This window comes from Sinocyclocheilus anshuiensis, unplaced genomic scaffold (genome assembly GCF_001515605.1).
Source record: "Sinocyclocheilus anshuiensis isolate Anshui unplaced genomic scaffold, SAMN03320099.WGS_v1.1 scaffold2275, whole genome shotgun sequence".
Classification (NCBI taxonomy): Eukaryota; Metazoa; Chordata; class Actinopteri; order Cypriniformes; family Cyprinidae; genus Sinocyclocheilus; species Sinocyclocheilus anshuiensis.
In genome coordinates, this window is record NW_015542331.1 from 214,285 (window position 1) to 231,977 (window position 17,693).

A 17,693-nucleotide genomic window follows, 5' to 3' on the forward strand; every position below is an offset into this window, starting at 1 on the left:
ATTTATTTTTTTGCTGTTCTCATTACTGCCACAAGAAATGCCCTTGGTTTAGTTTTACAGCTAACTTTGATTTTACTTTTTGGGTTTTACTTTATATTATGGTGTCCATGCTAATGCAATAAACTACAATGTATCATTACAAGCAGAATAAGTAAAGGAACTCTGTAATTAAGCATGTGAATGTGTCTTGTAATATTCTTTGTAATCTGCTGAATTGCAAATTATACATTTAAAATAACATCATCTAATTGCACGATTCTAAACGGTCTGATTAGTATTATAGATAGTACTGTATACTATTTAAATGCATTGTAACCAACTCATTTATGAGGAAAATGTCTGAACTCATTTATGGAGGGATTAAAAGCAGAAATGTGATCTAATAATTTCATAAATGCACTTACATTATTATTATTATTATTTATTTTTTTGTTAAAATGTGTGCATTATTTAAGGTGTTTTACAGTTGTTTTAGGGTTTATGGTGTTGTCCTGAGATAAAGTTCTCGAAACTCAAAATAGTAAACGTTAGGAAGTGATTTATTTGCTACTAAAATCATAATAACACTCATATTGTTTACATCTTGTGGCTTTAGTATTGAAACAGTGAGTATGTTAGCGTTTATGGAGAGTCAAGCTTTTTTTTTATAGATAATGAGAGACAAGTAGCCAGCATAATTAGAGAAACGCTTTTGTTGTAGATTCTGTTCACCACCAGGAGTTTGCCCAACTATGACGACTTCCTCTATTCTGAGAACCCAGGAAAAAGGGACCGTAATTTTTGTTTTTATTGAAGAATTTAATACTGTTATTCAGCAAGGATGCATTCAAGTGATCAAAAGTGACAGTAAAGTCATTTATAATGTTACTAAAGACTATTTCAAATAAATGCTGTTCTTTTGAACTTTATATTCATTAAAGAATTCTGAAAAAATTTATCAGTGTCCACAGAAATAATGCAACTGTTTTAAACATTGATAATAATAATAAATGTTTCTTGAGCAGCAAATCAGCATAGTAGAATGATTTCTGAAGGATCATGTGACACTGAAGACTGGAATAAAGATGCTGAAAATTCAGCTTTGATCACAGGAATAAATTACATTTTAAATTATATTCAAATAGAATCTAAATAGTAATATTGTGAAATAATATTTCACAATATTACTATTTTTGATCAATAAATGCATGCCATGGTGAGCAGAACAGTCTTCTTTTAAAAGCTTTTGATTTAATGCTTAATGCGTTTCAAATAAGTTCACATTGAGGTGTTTCGCATTTGTAGCAGGATCATCTGTCACTGATAAGCTTTACCCCAAAACCATATTCAGGAAAAGAACGCAAGATTTTCTGTCCTTCATTAAAGAACACAGTAATTACCTGAGTGACAGGTCAGTGTGCAGTTCACCCAGTGCTGTGTGCTTCACACACACACACACACACACACACACACACACACACACACACACACACACACACACACACACACACACACCTGGAGGAGAGACTTTACAAGAGGTGTACGTTTAACTCATGCGGCCTGCTATGAGGTTTCCATAGAAACGGATCTGTCCTGCGGCCTAGGTAATCCACAGGAGCTGCGTGTGAGAGTGTGTGCTGCGGTGCAGATGGGTAAATGTCGAGAGGAGAGGGACCCTGACCTGCCAAGAGAGCTGAATTAGTATTCACACAGTATGTGAACCCTACTGTGCTCCCTACCTCTCACTCTCTCTATCTCTATCTCACACACACACACACACACACACACACACACACACACATATATTTGGCATACACTTTCATATGTTTGATGATGTGGAAACTAATAGACTTCAGAGTGCTGGAGCAGGAGAGATCAATACTGCTCTTCTGCAACCAAACATTTAATTCCAGCAACTGTGAAATCTAATTTCTGTACCACAGAGATAAACATGGATAAATAAAGACATTTTCACCTACCTTGCATTGTTCTCTATCAAATGATACAGCAAAAATCTCTTGAGTTTACTTGATTTGGCTGCTTTAGAATGAAAGCTGAATGAACAAATGAAAACTGAGAAAATGTCAAGTCAACATGAATGCATTTGCAACCAATTTTACTTATTACATTTTCAAGTATAACTGAATGTTCAATGAGGAAAAACGTTGGGAAGGACTTGATTTTATCTATTGGGAACAGATTGGCTGATGAAAAGTGGGTGTTCCCTTCCCTTGACGCCACTGCTGGTTATTCTAACGTAGTGGAGACGTGTTATTATGAACGATTTTGGCCTCCATAATGTAGTTTTTTGTGTGGGTTTTGAGAAATGAAGCAACATGTGTCATCACATTTAAAGCAACATAACACTACAAGATTCTGCTATTATATATAATATTATTTACCAAACATATTTTACTCACTCTTGTGATGTTCTAAACCATCCATATGACATTTCTTTCTTCTGTGGAACAAAAAAGGAAGAAATATGAAGAATTGTGCTGGTCAATCTTTTCCATGCATTTGCAACGAATGGCAAATAAAGCCAAAAAATGATAAAAAAATCAGCATAAAATCATTCAGTCTGAATAATATATCACACATTCTAACTTTGATATTGGAATATATTGCAAGAGTCATATGGATCACTTTTATGATACTTATTAATCAGCATATAAGAATGATTTCTGAAGGATCATGTGACACTGGAGTAATGATGCTGAAAATTCAGCTTTGCATCACAGGAATAAATTACATTTTAAAATATATTCAAATAGAAATTTGACACTTTAAACTGTAAAAATATTTTACAATATTACTGTTTTTACTGTATTTTTGAATCTAACAAAAGCAACCTTAGACATAAGAGACTTCTTTCAAAAAAATTCAAAACTTTCAAAAATCTTGCCAACCCAAAATGTAAGAATGGTACACTGAAATGCAATTAAAGTGATTCTATCACGTTTTTGTAGTTCAGCACTAGACATTTCTTCTTGCACTAATGAATCTGAGATGTCAACAACAGGTAGAATTACACACTGAAAGAAACTGAAGATACATCAGAGAGCATACAGCGTTAGTTTTAGACATTAAGAAAGCAAACTCCTAAACTAAGCTAATCAGCAAAACCACCGTAAAAACCACCCTCTCATTACGATGCAAAAGGAGATTCACTTCCTCCTCCATGAGCTAATGCTAAGCCCATGCTAAACGCTAGCCCTTTACTGCCCTGCCCCGACACACCCTGATGCCCTTCTGCCCGCCTGTGCTTTGACGGACAGCTGTGGAGTTCTGGACCAACTCCAGCCAGCGGGATTACTCATGCAAGTAATCTCCCATGATGCCCTGCGGCCAAGCTAGGGCGTGCTGCGCCTCTGCTCCTTATTAATATGCATGAGAATTCTAATGAGCAGGAAGCACACAGGTGAGCTCGCTCAAAGAAGCCAGTCACAACACAGGAGCCCATATTCTAATTACGCGCCACAGACCTTCCCACTCGACACAGAGACAATATCACATTCTCACACACACAGCGTGAAAACTCTCAGCCTCTCGATGTGAGCCGGATAACCTAACTGTCTGACGAGACGCACATCTGGCTTTTGCAGAAACACTCTGCAAACTCATTCCTGAAATACAGTGTCATAGGTGTTAGCGAGACGTTTCAAATCAAAACATGGTTTTATATAAAGGTTACAGGCAAAAGCCACGAGCAAATTCCCTGAAGCCTCTATCAGTCAATCTGAGTTAAAACACACACACACACACACACACACACAGTCTCACACTCTCAGTGAATACTATGACAACATTACTGCAGTAACAACCTGACAAGGTGATATGAAGAACTCCTAAGTATAAGAAACGTAAAATACTACTATTATCAATTCTGATCAGATCATCTTGGTACATAATACCAGTGTGGGGGGAGTTTTTGTTGAAAAAATTGACTCAGCAAGCATGCACTGTATGCACTGTTGACGAAACCTTTTGAGCCTCAAATACTAAAAAAATGCTATTTTCTTGAAACTGCATAAAAACCCTAAAAACAAAATTACCCCAAATGTTGTCCCAACTAGTCAAACACAGTTATGTGAACAAAGAATTTCATATTGTTGAAATTTTAAGGCTTTGTGAGTTCCCATGCATTGCTTTTTTGTTGTTGTTTTGTCATTATTGTTAGTTATTTGTTGTACTGTGATGCAAAGAGCTCATCTTTTTAACATCTGTTGATTGCCACCGTTCTTGAGGTTTGTGTGTCTAGTTTTGAGGCCTAGAGAATGTTCAGCCTGATATCCATTTTCTGGATATATTAATCTTGTAAGTTGTTTTACAAGCAAAGACAATGTTGTCTACATATTAGACTAAGTTATGCATTCGGGTTTGTCATTCATAAATAAACATAAAATCAATGTGGTGATTTATTACACATTCTTTTTTTCTTCCAGGAAACAGAAAAAAATAAATGACCTCAACGACATTGTTTCAGTTGCTGTGACAAGAATTTTTCTATTAGCAAAATAAGACAATCAGCATTGCATGAACAAACAAATGTACATTGGCTCAACAAAGTATATTTACTGAGAAGAACTAAAATACTATTGTTGAGAGAACTCAAAAGTCTTACTGCATCAAGTTGCCTTATTTTTTTTTTAACGTTTTCTCAACTATGTATTTTTTACAGTGTGCATTAAACTGGTCAAAAGTGAAAGTAAAGACATTTATAATGTTATAAAAGATTTCTATTTCAAATAAATGTTGTTCATTTGAACTTTCAATTCATCCGAGAATCCTGGAAAAAAAAAAGTGAAAATTGTGGAAAAATCACAATTATCACAAAAATATGAAGCAGCACAACTGTTTTCGATATTAATAATAATAAATATTTCTTGAGCATATTAGAACTATTTCTGATGATGAGTAATGATGCTGAAAATTCAGCTTTGCATCACAGAAATAAATTGCATCTTGAAATATATTTTAATAGAAAACTTTTTTTAAATTGTAATAATATTTCACGATATTACTGTTTTACTGTATTTTTGGTCAAATAAATGCAGCCTTAGTGAGCACAAGAAACTTACTACTTATTATTGCTATTGTCACTAATGTAAAACCCATGATACATTTTTATGGGTTCTGCTTTCAACAGTGTAAAATGCATTTAATTAGTTGACAGTGGTGCCTAATAACAAGTTTGTTTTACGGTAGTAACACTGCCTGTAGTGATTTATATGGCATTTTGGCAGAAACCATGGTTACCATGGTGAACGTTTGTAAGAGCTGTCTGGTTCCTACAAATGAGCTGTAGAGTTTATTCTAAACAGCATTTCTGGTCAATGTTGACGGGTATTAAAATGTGTTTGACCTGTTTTGGGACTTAAATGAACATGTAAACAGCTTTAAATACCTGCTTCAAGAAGAGCAGAAATTATTAAAGCAGTGGTTCTCAACCAGGTGGCCAAGGCCTCAGCAAACTTGTGGGGCCACAGGATGACTTAAAATTGATTATGTAACAAATTGAATTAAAACTTAATTTAATAGCCTAATGTTAAAATATAAAAAAAACCTCCCAGTTTCTGTAAAAAACAAACAAACTTTAAAACCAAGTAAAATTGCCATAATTACAAAAGAAATACCAGAGTATGTAATATCTTCGATTGTTGTGTTGGACAATGAGGGGGTTGAGATCCACTGGATTAAAGTCAACATGACATTCACAACACATTTTATTTCCATTTAAGGATGAATTTCACCAATTCAACAAATAAAAGAACAGGTGAAAGATGGCATTTTGTGCCAGACAGAGCCTGAATGAGAGTTTATAAAAACTATGATTTTATAAGTTTCTTTCCCAGGAATCAGGCTATATTTATTTTTTGCCTCAACACAGAGATGTACCCTAATGGTAATGGTTCTGTATAAAATCTACCTTTATTTGCTATTTACTACAGTAAAATTGATGTATTAAATTACTGTGACAACTATGGAAAGACTTCAGAAAGACCTATAACAGTAGCCTAAAAACGATCAAACAGCTGTGTGGTCTAGGTAACTTTAGCTGAAGAGGGAAATTTGTTCAAAGAAAGGTATTATAACATGCACTTATAAATCATTCACAAAAGGACTGAACTTATTAAAAAGTAAACGGGGACTGAAAAAAAACAACTTTGAAAAGTAGGCTATTAATGGTCTCCCAAAACGTGAGATTGGTGGACAAAATAGCAATCTCTGTATAGAACGTTTATCCACCTTACTTTTCACGTAACAGCGGGTACGGTCATTTGTAACTTGAATGTGCGAGGCTTCCAGTGTCATTGCGTTGTTATTTTCAAAGCCACTAGAAGGCAAGCCTGCATCCTTAGCCAAAAAATTATAATGGCTAATGCTAACGTTTCTGCTCTGACAGTACGTGGGAAAGGAGACCAGAGGCTGTTTTCTTTTTTTTCCTCTTTTTTTTTTTTGAATGGATGTCAATGGAGGAGAGGCTTCACTACACTAAATAAACAGCTTTTTAGAGGAAACCGCTTATCATTTAATGAATCGACAGCCTATCTGCTAATCTTCAACAAGTTTTACACTAAACAATACTTTTGGATTGAACCATTTTGAGAGTTTACAATGGGGAAAGAGAAGTCACTAACTTTTTGCGACAGGTGGGATTCAGCTTATGGCACTTCTCATTCATTTGGTTGTGGCTAGGGATACAGCTAAAACCGGAAGCTAACAATAAATTACATTTTCCATCAGATTGTTTTATTAACGTCTTGCACGTACCCCAACCCTAAACCTACTCCTTACAATAATGCAAAAACAGTATACTGTATCCATGTGCATATGCCAAGTAGTTTTAGCTGTATCCCTTCTAGCTTTAACCCATTCATTCCTATGGTATGGTATTATCGTAATCATAAACACACTGGTTTGTAGATTAAAAAGTTTTACCGTTTACTGCACTTGTTATTCTTCTGGTTGTTTAGCGGCTAATGAAACAGACATCTTGCACACATTCACAGAAAAGAGCTTACTTCCGCGTTGCAAAATAAGGTGGCCCCGTGTTTGACCCTTACCAGAATCATGTTTCTCACCGTTACAAAAGACTCTCCGAATCAGCCGCACCTGCAGGATAAAACTCACTCTGTCAATCTAACCAGCTCCAGGTCAAACACAGTAACACAATGTCTTTCTTAACAAGACACGGTTTGAGTCTGAAATGAGTTTATGAGCGGTGATGTGCCGTCCCCTTCTGCCCGCACAAGAGCACAGCACAGTCACACTTCAAACACACACTTGTTGTATTATTTCATGGTAAACAGCAGCCGCAGAAAGCTACACACACGGCGTACTAGAGAGAGAATCACATTAAACAGAACGCTTGACACCGCAGATGCCTCACATTACTCCTGCTGCGTGCGTGCACGATACGCTTCATGATGCCTGACAGCTCTGAACTCCTTCCCATAATGCATTGTGCGGAGAGACACTCTAATTGATGACACAGGTGAGACTGCGCGAGGTGATCGAAAGTGTCGTCGCGGGTGAGACAACGTGCGTGCGCGCGTTTGATGTTGATTACATATGGAGGAAGAAATGAAATCTTCAGTCAGTTCTCTCCGGATTTAAGGAGATATCAAGAGGCAGAGAGGGAGAAAGAGGGAACGGGGTAGAAGACAAGGTGATGCAATCATTTAAAGAGGAGCTCTCCTCATTTCTCTGGTTATCAAACGCTCCCTGAGATTTTATTCTGTTCTGAGGAGATCCGTCTGTGCGGTTTTGGGAATGTCTTCATCTAATAAACCAAAAGGCTTTGCGTGAGCAAAACTTAATATAGTACAACAAACGCAAACTTACGTGGTGCACGTGAGACGCATGCGGCCTACAGAGAGACACGCAAGCCGAAAAGGTGTTTTTGTACATGCATGCAAAAAAATGTGGATGTGTGATGTGGCCTGTCGTGTTCTTTAGTTGTGTGATGTTGTGTGTTTTGTGGGAGCGTGAGATTCATGATATTCTGGAGTTAAAATATTGTTCTCTTCGGATTTTAGAGATTTAAAATGAGACGACATTAGACAAGAAGACAATGAAATCAGAGAAGATGATAAGAAAATAGAAGAAACAAAAAATGAGAGAAAAGAAAGTAGTAAGAAAAGATGAAAGCGGAAAAAAGGGCGAAATGGGAAGAGACAAGAAAAGAAGAAATAAGCAGAGAAGGAAAGAATATAAGAGACGAGACAAAAATGAGAATGAATAATAGAGATTAGGAAAGATAAGTTGACAAAATAGACAAAATGAGAAGAAATGAAATATAAAAATAAATACATATAGAAATAAGTCAGTGAATAAGATTAAAATAAGAAGAGAAGAGAAAGAAGACAAGACAAATGAGAAGAAACAAGAACAGGGAAAATAGCAGAGACAAAGTGAGAAGAGATGAAATGAAAGGAAAAATTATGGGAGGCAAGAAGAGAAGAAATGAGCTGAGAAGAGACAAGACAAGATGAACAAAGAAGAGAAGAGGATTCAAATAAGAGGAAAGGAGTGATGAGAGAAAATGAAACAAGACAAAGGAACAGATGAAATGAAAAGAGATGAGAAGAAATGAGAAGAAACAAGAAAATTATGAGACAAAGTGAGAAGAAATGAGATGAAAGAGACAAGAAGAGCAGAGGTGAGAAAAGAAGAAAATGAGAGAAGAGACCAAATGAGAAGAAACCGGACAAGAAGAGTCCAGTGAAAAAAATATAGAGAGTTGAGAAAAGATGAGCTAAAACAGAAGCTAAATAAGAGATGGAATGAGAATAAAATAAGAGAAGAGATCAAATTATAGATGAAAGAAGAACAGATGAGAAAAATGTGAAAGAAATAAGAAGAGAAGGGATAAAAAGATGAGCTGAAAATGACAGATGACACAAAATGTGAAGAAACCAAAGAAATTGTGAAATGAGAATGGGAGAGACGAAATGAGGAGAAGACGCAAAATGAGAAGAGATGAGACAACATGAGAAGATGTGAGAAAAATTCAAGGAATTACATAAGAAAGAAGAGATTAACTGAAAACCTCTGAAAGAAAGTAGAAGAGAATTGACTTGAGAAAAATGAGAATAGATAAAAGAGATGAAAATGTTGAGACAAAATAAGAAGAAAATAAGAGACTAAATGAGAATGAAGAGAAGAGAATAGAAGAGAAGAGAATGTGAGGAGAGGGGGATGGAGGGAAGAGGAGAGGAAGGTTTCATGTAAAAGAGGGAGACTGAAGCTCCCACGAGACTCTCTCCATTAATTGTGAAGTGAAGGTGCCCTCAGGCCAACACAGGGGAACAGAATCACTCACTCACTCACTCACACACACACACACACACACACACACACACTATATACTATACTCACAGCTACACATACTATAACACTATACACAAATACACAACAATTCTATTACACTACAAACACAGATACATCACATATAAGATATAACAATAACATCAGGAATCATAGTGTAATGTGTGTGTGTATTTAGCTCTTTGGGCACAAAATTATCCCAAGAAGTGACAACTCATCCCTAGAAAACTGACAAAAACCTCCCTAATTTGGAGAAGCTAAAAAAATGATTTAAAGTAAAAAATTAATAAAGAATTATATTTTTAATTCTACCAAAAAATTCAAAAGTTTATAATGACTTTATAGCCATAATTAGCTTTATACATAAATATATACATTATTTATACATAAAAAATGATCTCTATGAAGAATTTCAGTCAGGTTTCAGGCCCCACCATAGCACAGAAACTGCACTTGTTACACAATCTGTATTGTTAAAAGCGCTATATAAATAAAGGTGACTTGACTTGACTTGACATATATATATAAAAAATAAATAGACATATTAAAAAAAAAAAGCCAATGTTTTAATTCAAATAGCTGAATGAGAGTCTGTGAGTGACACTGGGATTGACTGAGCTGTAAAACAATCAGTCCACTAGAGGGAGCACCGGGAATACAGTATGACTGACCCTCTCTCACAAATGCACACACACTCTCTCTCACAAACACACACACTCAGCTTGAGCCTGTTAAACACTTCAAGAATTTCTTCATCATATTCTAGACAGACATGTGCAGAAAACCTCTGACAAATTACCCAGAAAACACATCTGATACTAAAGGAGTGTTCTGTATTCAATACGAACATAATACTGACACGACCACAGACTCATTTCGACTCATCTCTCATTTCTAAAAACAAAAAGGCTGAGTGTGTTCATCTCATTCTGTCAATCGCAATGCAAGTGTTTATATTCTTATATCATCCCTCCACTACTCTAACTTCACTACATTAAGTAATTAAATAGTCCAATTTAGAGGTCACATCTTGGGCTTGAGTCCTCTATCTCAGGCAGAAAGCTAAATGTGTTTATCTCAGTCAGAAATGATATGAACATGGGATCTTGAGCAAGACACCGCACTGTTATAATTAACCCAGAATGTCAATTTAAACAAATATGGCAAACAATCTCCTGGATATATTTTAAAATGAAATCTCAGACAGATTCAAAGCACCATTAAACAGCAGAGGAACGATCAACAGGCCTAAACAACCAGCACAAATCTGTAAAGATGAAAAATAGATGCCATGTACAACATGAAGAGATGCTGCTGATTTCACAAACACTGCCATTTGCCTCATCATGAACAGAGACACTACAGGACTTTCTATTTATGAACAGAATATTCTGGGTTAAATCCAGCAACAAAAAAGGACCGCCCCATATTTCCAATATCTGCTTAACTTTTAGTATATTTTTGTTTTATTTACAAACTCAAACTAAGAGACAAGTCAAAATTATTGTCTGTGGTAATCAACATCAGGCCAAAGATCATATTTATTGTATATTGCCTTGGAATATTCTTTTTAAAATTATTTTAATCAAGATCAAGAATCAAGGGTCACAGGTTTGCGCTGACAAACTAAAAGACAGTGACACATGCAAAATATTAAAATGCTAAAGCTAATCATATAATTGCAAATTTAGGACAGCAATTTATTCTAACTTGTGAACTAACCTATTAAATGTCAGGAGAAAACAATTACCATATCTCTTGTTGATGATGTTAATAGTCATGCATCCAATCAAATGTTACAGTATTTTGGCGCAAACTGTCCTGTATCTTGTTAATTTCTTTAATACTAATATAATATTTAAACCCATGTTTGTTTTGCTTATATTGCTGGTAAATTAATCTTCTGCTGTTGCATGAATTATAAATTTAATGTTGCTAATTTTACATATTATTGGGTGATGTTAGATGTTTCATTTTAAGCACAATTTTGTTTACTTTTTGTACGCTAAACAATTTAGTGTTCAGTGGCCACTTAATTTGTAAAATCTTAATCTGGAAGAAAAACTAGATTCAACTAAACCCTGTTTGTTTGCAGTCTTTTACTGTAAGCTTTTACTAAGTTTCAGGGCAAATAGTAGGCTAATACTATAGTGTTTTGTTATAAACGATGTATAATTAAACAATTTCCATTCATATACCATGGTATTTGCATATTGTGCTCTAGTATTTAAAAACTACCACACAGTAGTACACCTCCGAAAATACAGGTAGGCTACTTTTTGTCAGTGCTGTTTAAGTGCTGCTGCTTTCCCAGATTTCAGTGTGAATTCAGTCCTGAGGAAAGAGAGCGTGTTTGACTCAAGGTTTCACCATGACACACTGAGGAAGAGGAGGACATTGAGAGGAAGATAACAGGAAACACACACACATACAGCCATACCCCGATGGAGCTGCTCTCTCCTGTTTCCCTCTCTGTACGATCTCTCCATCCTGACAGGAGAGGCTTCAGGCATCTGCTGAGCTTCAGGCCACACACACACACACACACACACACACACACACACGGTGATGTCTAACCACATTACACACTCATAACAACAAATTCACGCTGTACTCTGCTGTCACGCGTGAGCATGATGAATTCGGCGTTGTGATTGTGTGACTGTGAGCGTTTCTGCAAACCACAAAATTCACTGATGACAGTATATGAGTGTGTGTGTGTGTGTGTGTGTGTGTGTGTGGCCTGACGGCGATCTGAAGTTTTGCCGCGCTCCCAGGGATGGCGAGTGTACAGTGGGTTGCCGGGGGCGACGGCGATATGAAAGGTGGTTAATGAAGCACTTAGCATTTGAAGGCTAGCAGCGGACCGCGTCCGAGTTCCGTCAGTCCTGATTGGCCGACGGGAGGGCTAACGCGAGCGGAGTGGTATTTTGTTGCTCGGCGACGAGCCCTGAGGCGACGCCCCAACCCTGACCCCTCCCCCCCATCAGCGCGGATGCGATGTGACAAGTTTAGCGGGAGGAGAGAGCCGCTCTTTTCTTTCTGTCTGTACAGCCGGAGAGGTCGCGTGTGTGTTTATCAGATCTGCTCTGAGTGAATGAGAGAATATCTGTCTCTCTACCTGCTCCCCGTCGGTCTCACCTCATGTTTCATTCGCTTGCTCTTTGCCAGCACCTGTCTCCCTGCATTTCACTTCTCCCACGCTTCCCCTCGTTCTCTCCTAAACGCAATAACCATTTAAAGACAGACAACGCCAGCTCCTCTTATACCGAACCGATGCAAACACGCTCATCCGGGTAATGAGGACTAACCATAGGCTTGCATTGTTATTAATGCAGGGGAACTGGGGCTAGCTGTCACGTGTGGATTTCCTGGGTTTATTGTTGAAAGTCAGTTTCTGTATAGATTGAAAACCCTTTTCACCGCTTTGCTCAAGAACAACATACAGTTCTTTTAACATGCTAAATTACTATTAATAGTAAAACAATTCTGAAAAAAGATAAAAGAAAAGGAAAAACATACGAAAAATATTGTTTTGGCCAACATAAATTAATATACAAATATTTAGAAAGTATTTATGCATGCAAAATATATGAAAAAAAAAGATAAAAGAAATGAATAGCTTACTTATTCAGGAAGGAAGCATTAAATTGATCAAAAGTGACAGTAAAGACATTTATAATGTTACAACAAAATTATATTTAAAATAAATGCTGGTGTTTTGAACTTTCTATCCATCTAAGAATCCTTGTTTCCACAAAAATATGAAGCAGCACTAATGTTTTCAACATTGATCATAATCAGAAATGTTTCTTGAAGAGCAAATCGGCATATTAATGATTTCTGAAGGATCATGTGACACTGAAGAGTAATTATGCTGAAAATTCAGCTTTGCATCACATTACTTTATTATATTTTTGAAATATATTCAAATAGAAAACAGTTTTTTTAAATTTTAATATTTCACAATGTTACTGTTTTTACAGTATTTTTTTTTTTAATAAAATAAATGCAGCCACCAGACGTCTTTCAGAAACATCTTACCATCCCAAACTTGACTTTTGTCTGAATATGTCAGTGTGGTTTTATTGTTTATTTGTTAGTTAGCAAAAATATTAATATTTTAATATTGAATTCTGAATTCAGAAAAAAAAATCTTATTTCAGTTTAGACTAACAAAACCAGGATTTGAAATACTGACTTCTGACTCAAAACAGCCACTGTGACAGCTTCCTCGTGTGACAACTAGCCCCGGTCTCTCATAAAGCCAATTGTAATTACATCTGACTGACTCTAGGCAAACCATACCCTACGTGAAAAATGCAAAATGCTATTATTTAACATTTTTGCCTTTAAGGCCAGTTTTGTGAGATTTAATGTAACTAAATAAGTGACGTGACATGTGGCCAAGTATGGTTAGCCATACTAGGAATTAGTGCTCTGCATTTATCCCATCCTAAGTGCACACACACAGTTTAGATTTGTGGATATTGATGTCGTCAGCCAGTTCTGTTTATACTTAAGGGCAAAAATCATCAGTGCTTTCATCTTTATGATTACAAAAAAATTACAGACATTGAGAAGAGAGAGCAAGAGGATGAGAGAAGTGATAAATTAAACAAAGATCTCTCCTCATCTATAAATCTATACATCTGCATTAGAATGGACAATGACAGGAGTCAGCATAAGGACAAGTCGATCTGTTGGCAAAACAAACACATTCATTGACCTAATGACCTTCAAACTCTAGCCATTATAGTCACCAATATGACTAAATATGATAAACTACAACTACAGTGATCTTAGCATGTTTAAAGATGATCTTAATCACTATGGAAAGTAAATTAAAAGCTTTAGATTAGGTGTCTTTAACTTATATTTAACCCTCATGTTGTGTTTTGGCCATTTTGACCTGGAGAGGATTTCATTTTTTCTAAAAAGTCTAATTAAAGGTGTTACTAAAAAAGAACATGATTTTGTCTATTTGGTGTAATGCAATGTGTTTATGTGGTTTAAGGTTCAAAAAACACATTATTTTCCACATACTGTACATTATTGTTTCTCCTCTATGCCCCGCCTTTCTGAAACGTGTCAATTTTTACAAAGCTCATCGGTCTGAAAAGCGAGGTGTGCTCTGATTGGCCAGCTATCCAGTGCGTTGTGATTGGCCGAATGCCTCAAGCGTGTGACGGAAATGTTACGCCCCTTACCATACTGTGATGCCCTGTCCGGCCGGAGCGATGAGACAAAACCAGTAAAACCCATTATAAACGAGGCATTTGTTGCATCCAGTGGGGACATAATTACTGATTATAATGACTAATGACTGTCTTTTGTGATCGGAGAAAGGACAAACAACAAGCGCTATACACTGCTCAAAACTCGCATTTGAATCGTCAGTGGCAAATTCTTTAAATATGAAAACATACTTACAGGCTGTGCGTCAGAAGCGCCAGACTGTCCTTGCAAAGTTGGAATTCCCCACTTTATAGAAACAGCCTTTGTGCACAGACGGCATTGTAGCTACTCTCCCAGGAAACAGTCCTCCATAAAATGTGCTGCACACATAGGCGGCGCGTGTGTAAGGCTGGGGAAGGCGTAGCCAAAAATGCCACTAAATTGTACAAAAATGCCCCTGCACAAACAAATTAAATCTATTAGACTGTTGCTAACAAAATGAAAATGAATAGAAAGTGTCGATTGCGGCAATAAATTAAGATCTGCTCATGTTGCACCGTATTTCATTTTAGGTGTTTTTAGAGTGTTGCGCATTATAACCAAACACACACGATTCTGTTGAGCTTAGGAATGCAATGGCCAATCAGAGGCGTTCAGATGAGTCATCGCTGAAACTCATCAGTTTTGAGTGCAAGCGTGCGTTCGCTGACTGAATTCTGGATGCGCAGATGTATGTACAATGTAAGTTAGAGATTCATTTCACAGTGTAGACAGCTTAAGTGATTATAACGATAGTTTTTTTTTGTTTTTTTTGAGAGTGCTTAAACTCGCGATAGATCAAAGTTAGTGATAATGTCACTTTCTGTATAATAATTTATTCGGTGTTTGAATAACCTTGGAAAGGAAACTATTTATAATTACCAATTTCTAAAGTTTTTATTAAATTGTAATCACGTTAAATACAAATTCAGTCCCATTAAACATTTTTTTAGCCTACATGACACCCATGTCTGGCGGTGTTTGAATAACCTTGGAAAGGAAACTATTTATAATTACCAATTTCTAAAGTTTTTATTAAATTGTAATCACGTTAAATACAAATTCAGTCCCATTAAACATATTTTATTAGCCTACATGACACCCATGTCTGTTTCTTGCCTAAAAAGACGGGTTTATGTTTGTAGTTAATAGATTTGGCTGCTTTTAGCCTTACCCTGGAGTTGGTCCACCCTCCGCCTATGGCTGCACACACTCGAATATTTGGTTTGAACTGTTTTGGAACAGTGTTGTAAATACAACTTAACCACTGATTTCTAGTTGAGTCCTGTTTCGGAACCTCGCTTGGCGGCGGCGGCAACAACAATACTACAGCGAGAATCAAAGTTACGCCTTCTTTCTTTGCGTGAACATTTGGGCGGTGTTATGCAAATCTTCCCACACAGTGACATAGACATGTGGGGGCGTGTTTAAACGAGGTGTTTTAGGAGGGAGTGGACGACTCTTAACTTTTTTTTAAAGACTATCTCTTTGGGTTTGAGACTTTAGTCTTTGCAACTTTAGGGATCTTATCTATGCACGAACAGCTTGTAACACTCCAAAGAAAAAGGAAAACTTGAAATCGCATCATATGACCCCTTTAATGTTATGACACTGAACTTACTGACTCACACACAGGGTCTAACAACTCCCCCCCCAAAATTATAATATTTGTATTTTTTCCCCCCGGACCTTGATACACATGAGGTGTTTCCAATCAAAAATGACCTACAAAAAATTGCTTATAAATTTCTTGTTATGCTATATTATTAACAAATACTGGATTCAATCATTTTATCATCTTATTTTCTTTCAATGAAAAGAAGCACAGGTTTTGTATTTCTTTTTGTACCTGGTTATAGGCCTCACTGATCTGACTTTATGCACCTCAGTTTTTGAGTGAACATTGCAAAAATATATATTTTTTCAATTAAAAACGGAGGTGCATAAGCTCAGATCAATGAGGCCTACAATCAATCAGTTCCAAAAAGAAAGCATTGCAAGCATTTCTTTTTAAACATTTTTTACTGGGAAAACCAGCACAAGGGTTAAAAGTTTTTGATGCAAATGTACTTTTTGTGCACATATTGTTGTATAAACAGTAAAATGCATTATTAATAATAATCAAAATAAATCATTTTCACTAATATAGTTGGTTGTTTATGTAACATGCATGGTGCATCAATATAGAATTACTATAAAATCTCACTGAACTCTCGTCTAATTTTTCTGGTTTTATTAAAGTGTTTTTAAGATTCCGTGTGTGTTCAGCATGATGCATGTGCTGAGAATAATGAAGGATTGTGCGAGCGTGTCTGAATATATTTGTGAGTGTGTGTTTGTGTTTACTGAGGAGCGATGGCACAGCAATGTCTCCTCAGCAGATGAGATCGGAGATGACAGGCCAACACTGCTCTTTGTCAGAACATGAGAGGGAGAGAGTGTGTAAAATTTTAATCTGTAGTTATTTAGGGTATGGAGGCGTAGTGAGTTTGTCTCTGGGGTCACGGGCTTATGGAAGAAAGTTGTTGCAGCAAATGGCACGAAAGTAAACGTCTGTGACAGTTTCCTGTAGCAAAACGAGTCTTAAAACTCTCGCTCACTCGCTCTTTTTCATTTGGGGCATTCTGGATTAATAGTGCCTGTTTTATCCATCCCATCATGCTTTGCTGTGTGCAACGCAACTCTCTCCACAGAAATCACAGGCTGCAGTGTCTCTCAAGAGCTGGTTTAATCATATTACAATGATACTGATTAGAGTACATGAGTATAATAACGTCTACGGATTCATGCTGTAGAACAAGGTACAGCAGTAGGGTTTAAAATAACGTTTTCTTGTTCAGTCAGTGTGTAAAAATTAATTTTTAAGAAAGTATTTTTTTTTTAAACTTAAAAAATGAAAATGTATTTACTCACTCTTAAGTTGTTCCAAAACGGTCTGACTTGCTTTCTTCTGTGACATACAACAACAGATATATATATAAAAACAATTGGACATCACTGAATTTCATTGTATGGACACACACAACAAAGATTCATTATTCAAAACATCTGAAAAAATAATTAAAAGACAAAAAAAATATTAATATTAAAATATAATTACATAGAAATTGCAAAATTGTGTAAATTATAAAAAGATAACCAATATTTATCACATCGATATACAC

The 17,693-nt window shown here is 36.2% G+C and overlaps 1 long non-coding RNA gene across 1 annotated transcript; it reads right to left on the reverse strand.

The window, feature by feature from the left end:
* Positions 1-1,507: 1,507 nt before the first annotated feature.
* Positions 1,508-12,531, reverse strand: LOC107690998 (uncharacterized). The gene is made up of 3 exons (XR_001634506.1): positions 12,454-12,531; positions 1,959-2,033; positions 1,508-1,660 (listed from the first exon to the last, which is right to left on the reverse strand). It is a non-coding gene; the product is annotated as an uncharacterized LOC107690998 (long non-coding RNA).
* Positions 12,532-17,693: the final 5,162 nt, after the last annotated feature.